At 37.7% G+C, this 7500-nt stretch overlaps 1 long non-coding RNA gene across 1 annotated transcript; it reads right to left on the bottom strand.

Moving 5' to 3' along the window:
- Window positions 1-4686: 4686 nt before the first annotated feature.
- LOC107574410 (uncharacterized) lies at window positions 4687-6264 on the bottom strand. Its single transcript, XR_001607667.1, has 2 exons — window positions 5248-6264; window positions 4687-5164 (listed from the first exon to the last, which is right to left on the bottom strand). It is a non-coding gene; the product is annotated as an uncharacterized lncRNA (long non-coding RNA).
- Window positions 6265-7500: the final 1236 nt, after the last annotated feature.

The following is a 7500-nucleotide window of genomic DNA, read 5'->3' as shown; positions in this document are numbered from 1 at the left end:
ACCATGTTATAACAGTAGCTCATATGATTTATTTAAAATAAACAGACTGAGACGTCACTGAATTTAACTTCACAGTTTTTGACTGAGAGATAAACATAAGGCACTCGCTGCTTTATGCAAACATACTTGAATCAAGATATATTTACTGGAGATGCTAAATGATTTATGAAGTCTTGTTTTATAAAAAAAAATAGATCAAAATAAAGTGAGTTTATGCTTAAAACAAGAACAAATATTTTCCAATGAGGTCAGAAAAATACACTTAATTTAAAAGGAAAACAAGATTATTTTTCTGACTCCATTCCCATACAGCAAAGAATATATATTTGAAAATATATTTTAAAATGTTCAACAAATGGCCAAAATTATATTAGATAAAATATATGCTAAACATATTTTCTACCAATATATTTTTGAAAATATATAAAAGAAAATTGATATTTTAAAAAAAAAACTTTATTTGTTGTCCTAAAACATGAACATATAACACAAACTCTACAGGCTATTTCAACCACGTGGCTGCTGTAAGATTGGAAATGTATTTTCTTGCCCTCAAATGAAAAATAAAGCGGGGAAAAAAAAATATCGTGGCTGGGTCTTTCAGCATGACAATGATCCCAAACACACTGCCCGGGCAACGAAGGAGTGGCTTCGTAAGAAGCATTTCAAGGTCCTGTAGTGGCCTAGCCAGTCTCCAGATCTCAACCCCATAGAAAATCTTTGGAGGGAGTTGAAAATCCGTGTTGCCCAGCGACAGCCCCAAAACATTACTGCTCTAGAGGAGATCTGCATGGAGGAATGGGCCAAAATACCAGCAACAGTGTGTGAAAACCTTGTGAAGACTTACAGAAAATGTTTGACCTCTGTCATTGCCAACAAAGGGTATATAACAAAGTATTGAGATGAAATTTTGTTATTGACCAAATACTTATTTTCCACCATAATTTGCAAATAAATTCTTTAAAAATCCTACAATGTGATTTTCTGGATTTTTTTTTTCTCATTTTGTCTCTCATAGTTGAGGTATACCTATGATGAAAATTACAGGCCTCTCTCATCTTTTTAAGTGGGAGAACTTGCACAATTGGTGGCTGACTAAATACTTTTTTGCCCCACTGTATATATATAATGTATTTTCTTCATTTTGATACATAAAGCAAGATTGAATATCCTTCTTAAGTAAATCTATCTTCGAAAATGTAATGGAAAACAAGACAAAAACACTTATTTAGAAAGTCATTGAAACTCCGTGTGCTGATTGTCATGTTTCTGGACTCACTCGCTCATATCTGTTATTAACACTCGTATTAACTAGTCTTGGTGCTGATCTTTTTTTAGTGCTCATCTCATCTCAACTCATTTATTTATTATGTTTGGCAGTAAAGAGGAAGCAGTCGCCATGGAGACGGAGTTGCTAAGGGATTATCATTTGAGACGGCAACAGCTGACGGAGATGCTGAGAAACACGTGTGCGACCGCCATCACAGCGCTCTGTAGGGACCAGAATTCAGCTACACGTCATGATTCTTTTAGATGATTACATCAATCACATATCTCGTAATTCAGAACGGCGAGATGTATAATTCAGAGTTCCGAGATGTACAGTATGATTCAGAATTGCAAGAAATAGCCTGATTTGCAAGAACGGCTGTGTGGGTCTGGCGTGTGTTTGTGAGTGAACGCACCACAGCTCCAGTCTGATCTGTGATCTCTGAGACTGACGGATGTGTGTGTGTGTGTGTGACAGGAATACATCCCCACTGTCGTCACCCTCAGACGCTCCTCATCAGGACCCGAGGCTTCAGTGTGAGCGGATGGACCTGCCGTTCCTGTCCTAGCTGCCCACTGAGGTGCGATCACAGTTCAGTGACCAACTCTAAACCGAGACGAGCTTCACGAGTAAATCTGAGTCGTCGTCGTTTACAGAAGCCTCCAGCTGCAAAACAAAAAAGAATTTTAAGGTAGAAAAAATAATAGCGCCTTAGATCCTTCCTGAGATTTTCTTTCTCTGAAATTATTCTCTTCAAAAAACTTTTTTCTTCCATCAAAAACTTTTTCTGTCTTGAAAAACGTATTTCTTTTAAAAAAGCTTGTCAAAAAAAACTTTCCCCATGAAACTCCTCTCAACAAAAAACTTTTCTCTTAAATTTTTTTTTCTTGCATCAAAAAGCTTGTCTTCGAAACGTTTTTCTCAATTTTTTTCTCTCATCCAAAACTTTTTCTGTCTTCAAAAGCTTGTCCAAACATGTTCCCATCAAACTTCTCAACAAAAACTTTTTCTCTTAAATTAGTTTTCTTGCATCAAATTTTTTTGTCTTCAAAAAAAGTTTTTTCTCAACAATTTTTTTTTCTTTGAACAAAAAACGTAGTTCTCTCTTCAGAAATGTTTTCTCTCATCAACAAACGTTACAATTTTTTTCTCCTCCCTCGAGGTGACGCGAGAGTAAGTTGAGGTCAATGCTAATGTTAGCGGGTCGTCATGTTTCTCTCTTTTGAAGAGAAAAGTTTTTAAAAGAGAGAAACGTTTTTTGGAGGGAACAAAATCTTAGGATCTAAAACACTGTGGGCCTGCGTCTTAAATTGCATACTCTCTTGAGTAGGTGCTTTTCTGAACAAGTAATTACTTTGCGACCTCCCAAAAAAGAGTATGTTCTATATAGCATGAGTGTAATCTGGATGTACTACATTCACCATGTCATTGTCACGTGACCCACCAGCGTTCATGAATCTCTCCCGTGGCCTCATGGGATATAAAGTGTCCATGGTATACTCGCTTCAGAATCCACCGAAGTCGGTCATCCGGGGGCTTTTTGCCTACTCTTTTATGACTACTGTGAATTCAGACATTCTTCTTTGGTCACGTACTGTTTTTCGCCTACTGTATGCAACCTATTTGTTTTTCCACCATGAATTTATTCCATGTTTTCAGGGCTTCTGTTGACTTCAGTTCCCAGTGTTCACAGCCATGTTCTCAAATGGCCGAGACCCCAAAACTCTGAACTGACTTTTACTCCCAAACAGTGAGAAGACCAAAGCCATAAATCATAAGTTATGTTCCAAATTTGAGGTTGATATCATCAGAGCTTTCAGTAAGATTCCATTAGATGACATTTGTTCACCATTCATTTCCAAAGTGATCATTTTTGACTATTTTTTATCATCATTTTGAAGACACTTTTTTTCAGGACCATTTAAACTTGACAAAGTGCAATTACTCAGAATGCATAATCAACAGAACTGAACCGATGAAGCCAGATGAACGTGTATAAAGATCAATGAAGCGTATAATCTGGTTCTGGGTCCAAAAACACGATGCAACTGAAGACGAGCGATGCGAGCTCAACGTAAAGGTTTGATCAGGGTTAAAGATTTAGCAAATATTCCAAACGAAAATATTTGATCAGTTTCAAAAATATAAAAACACTGTCCTAATTGAAGGAAAACAAGTTTACAAAAAGACTGAATCCAATATTTGGTGATAATATAGCTTTTTCTCCTCCCTCGAGGTGACGCGAGAGTAAGTTGAGGTCAATGCTAATGTTAGCGGGTCGTCATGTTTCTCTCTTTTGAAGAGAAAAGTTTTTAAAAGAGAGAAACGTTTTTTGGAGGGAACAAAATCTTAGGATCTAAAACACTGTGGGCCTGCGTCTTAAATTGCATACTCTCTTGAGTAGGTGCTTTTCTGAACAAGTAATTACTTTGCGACCTCCCAAAAAAGAGTATGTTCTATATAGCATGAGTGTAATCTGGATGTACTACATTCACCATGTCATTGTCACGTGACCCACCAGCGTTCATGAATCTCTCCCGTGGCCTCATGGGATATAAAGTGTCCATGGTATACTCGCTTCAGAATCCACCGAAGTCGGTCATCCGGGGGCTTTTTGCCTACTCTTTTATGACTACTGTGAATTCAGACATTCTTCTTTGGTCACGTACTGTTTTTCGCCTACTGTATGCAACCTATTTGTTTTTCCACCATGAATTTATTCCATGTTTTCAGGGCTTCTGTTGACTTCAGTTCCCAGTGTTCACAGCCATGTTCTCAAATGGCCGAGACCCCAAAACTCTGAACTGACTTTTACTCCCAAACAGTGAGAAGACCAAAGCCATAAATCATAAGTTATGTTCCAAATTTGAGGTTGATATCATCAGAGCTTTCAGTAAGATTCCATTAGATGACATTTGTTCACCAATCATTTCCAAAGTGATCATTTTTGACAATATTTTTTATCATCATTTTGAAGACACTTTTTTTCAGGACCATTTAAACTTGACAAAGTGCAATTACTCAGAATGCATAATCAACAGAACTGAACCGATGAAGCCAGATGAACGTGTATAAAGATCAATGAAGCGTATAATCTGGTTCTGGGTCCAAAAACACGATGCAACTGAAGACGAGCGATGCGAGCTCAACGTAAAGGTTTGATCAGGGTTAAAGATTTAGCAAATATTCCAAACGAAAATATTTGATCAGTTTCAAAAATATAAAAACACTGTCCTAATTGAAGGAAAACAAGTTTACAAAAAGACTGAATCCAATATTTGGTGATAATATAGCATAAAAAGGGATTTATAGGCTAGTCATTTTTGACTGGCGTTGTTACTTTGTGACTTTTTTGTACAAGATAAAAGCATTTCAAAACAAACCTCCTGATTAAACACTAAAGCACACCAGAGTGATTTTTCATATTTTAATAAATGTCAAAATTATCCACAACCAGATCAGTGAAACTTGAGAAAAACTTCATTTGTTAGCCACATTAGTTTACATGAAATCCAAAGCATTAATCAATCAATGTTCATTTCAACATGTACTAATGCATTTTTAAAATCTGTTAAGATCATTTAATAAAACTGAGCTAACCTTGACAAAGAACAGGTGGATTTTTATTAACATGAACAAAGTTTCATAAATACTCTAGATGTATTGCACATTAACTAAAGAAGGTTACTGTGGCCTGCGATCAAACAGTTCCAGAAGAGAAAACAAAACCTGCGCTCGCTGATACAAAACAGCCAGTATTTGCCGATAATACAGCATTTACAATCAATTTCTAGAAGGCCGGTCATTTTTGAGCAGGAAAACCAACGGTGTTAAAGGGTTTTCAACAGCTGCGGCTCATAAAATGACCATCTGATGTCCGAGAACCTCCATCATCTACACCAAAGAGAAAACCAGATCAGTTCACAATCACACTTCTGCCAAAGTGAATCCAGAACAAGATCATAAGAAACACTAACCTCACGCTTTACCCTTCAGAGGAACAAACACGGTTCATCAGGCCTCGGCCTTCTTCAAACCCCCGACGGTTTCCGACGGGAACTCAACCTGAACAAAACCAAAGAACGAACATTAAACACTCGACCGCAGGAATCACAGATATGAACACAGAACTAATTACAGTGTCTTTGCTCTGGGAACTAATCTGGCGTTTCTCAAATTGAGCTACATTGGTGAAAGTGAATGTGTTGGTGATCAGAGCCTAAGTGTAAAGTCTTTCTAGAATGGTTGGCAATGCATGGGGAGAAATGAGTGGGAGTTTATCTCTGGAGTGTCTGACGTCCGTCTGAGGATCTACGACACCATGCAGACGCTTCTGAGAGGACTGTGAGATCTGCGCTGTGCTGTCAGAGCAACAAAAACTGAATCTGAGTTTGAGAAGTGAACAGGAGAGCAAAGGAAGGTTACCTCGCGCACACAGGCTAACGAACAGAGCAGCCAGAGTCAGGATTCACTTCAGGAGATGCAACGCTTCGAGCTCCGAGGACGTGTTTGAGGAAACTCATCCAGAGCGCTTGGGTTCAAATCAAGCATTGTTTGGGTGAAACACACTCAATAACTCACTCTACTCCGCTAACTAGCATTAAAGCTATGATCTTCATATCATCTGAACATGGACACACCAGGAGAAAACAGGCAGATTTCAACTCCACTTAGTTTGCATGGTGTAAAACTTTAGTAACAAACCCAATTAGTCTTCAAAGCCAAACGCAAGCTCTTCGGTTCCTGTCGGAGCCCGAGGCAGAATTCTGCTGTTCTTCATGTTTGAGCTGTTAATTGAAGTTGCATGCGATTAAACTACATACTGTATGAAGGTAATGTGACATTGAAAACTCTTTGAAATGCAACACTTTAAACATCTATTAACCTCACTGGAAATAACATGCAGTTAGTTAAAGTCTCTCAACCCTTCAGACTAGTGCTGGGCGGTATGACCAAAAATCTATATCACTGTATTTTTCTAAATTATTCCGGTTTCACGGTACATGGCGGTATTTTTTTTCATGCATGAGCGGGTGTTAACCATATCTTCTACTGATTGAGAGGAAATACTGCAGTATATTGACTTAGAATGCCCTAGCTAAACACGACCGCTTTTAATACATGTTACCCAGGAGTCTCTCTCATTTATAATCACAGCATCGTCTGATAAAATCAACATGCATCTAAATCCGTGTATCATTCGATCATTCGTTTTTTTGATTTAATATTGAAAGTAGAAAAATTAGAAAACGGCTCCCTTTTCTCATTTTTCAGCAAGTTTCGTTTTTTGTTCATGGGTGGAAAAATTAATAAACAGCTTGAATATTCGATTTCTACACGTGGGCGGGAATTAAACGCCCCTTTCTGCCAAAGATCAACCCGTGCCGTCATCAGTTCCTCTGCAGTATCATGCAGCAGAATAATAGTCCTCCACTGCTGCAGGTGTACGGATTAATAACCCATTTAATCAATTTAAAATTTTTCATCAAACAAACAGACTAATGAATAGCTGGACACAACTGGTACCGGGGCAGAGTCTAGACAGGGCTTTCTTCTGTGTAGACCAGCGGTTCTTAAAGTGATCGGGGGTCCGAGAAATAATTTGCTATAGCCTAAAGTATTTCTAGACTGTAAAGTGCTTTTTTTTTTTATCATGATACATAGGCCTACTGTGATTTATTCCAAAGTGACTTATATGATGCATTTAATGTAAAATAATCTAAATTAAGCCTTTTAAAAGACGAGTATTCACTGTGGTTCGTGTTTGTGGCATGCGGCAGAAAGATGCTCAAGGAGACCGAGACGCGCTAAAGCAGTGCATTCTGTTGTTCTCTTTATTTTTCAAAGGCATGACATTTTGTAGTTATTTTGAACGTAACGTTACACAATTAAAAATATACATTTTACCATACGACTATAAATGACAGAGTATTAAGTTATTTCCCCTCGATGGGGAAAAAAATCCAAGTGAACATCAGTAATCAGTACTCAATATTAATGTAAACTGCTTTAAATATGACTGCTGCTTATTTCCTCTGCACTTCTGCGCTTGACTGTAGTCGCGTCTGTCTGCTTATTGAGTTTATTTAACCCATCGCAATTTATTAGAACTGTGTGAACTAGAGTCACTCCTCACCTTAATGTTGCTCTAAAGGCTTATTACTTAATAACACAAAAATGTCCTGCTCACACTTGCCAATTTAATGGTGACTTTAGTTTTTTTTTTTTTT

The sequence above is a fragment of the Sinocyclocheilus grahami genome, unplaced genomic scaffold, assembly GCF_001515645.1.
Source record: "Sinocyclocheilus grahami isolate Dianchi unplaced genomic scaffold, SAMN03320097.WGS_v1.1 scaffold2216.1, whole genome shotgun sequence".
NCBI lineage: Eukaryota > Metazoa > Chordata > Actinopteri > Cypriniformes > Cyprinidae > Sinocyclocheilus > Sinocyclocheilus grahami.
This window is presented reverse-complemented; position numbering and strand designations above follow the sequence as displayed.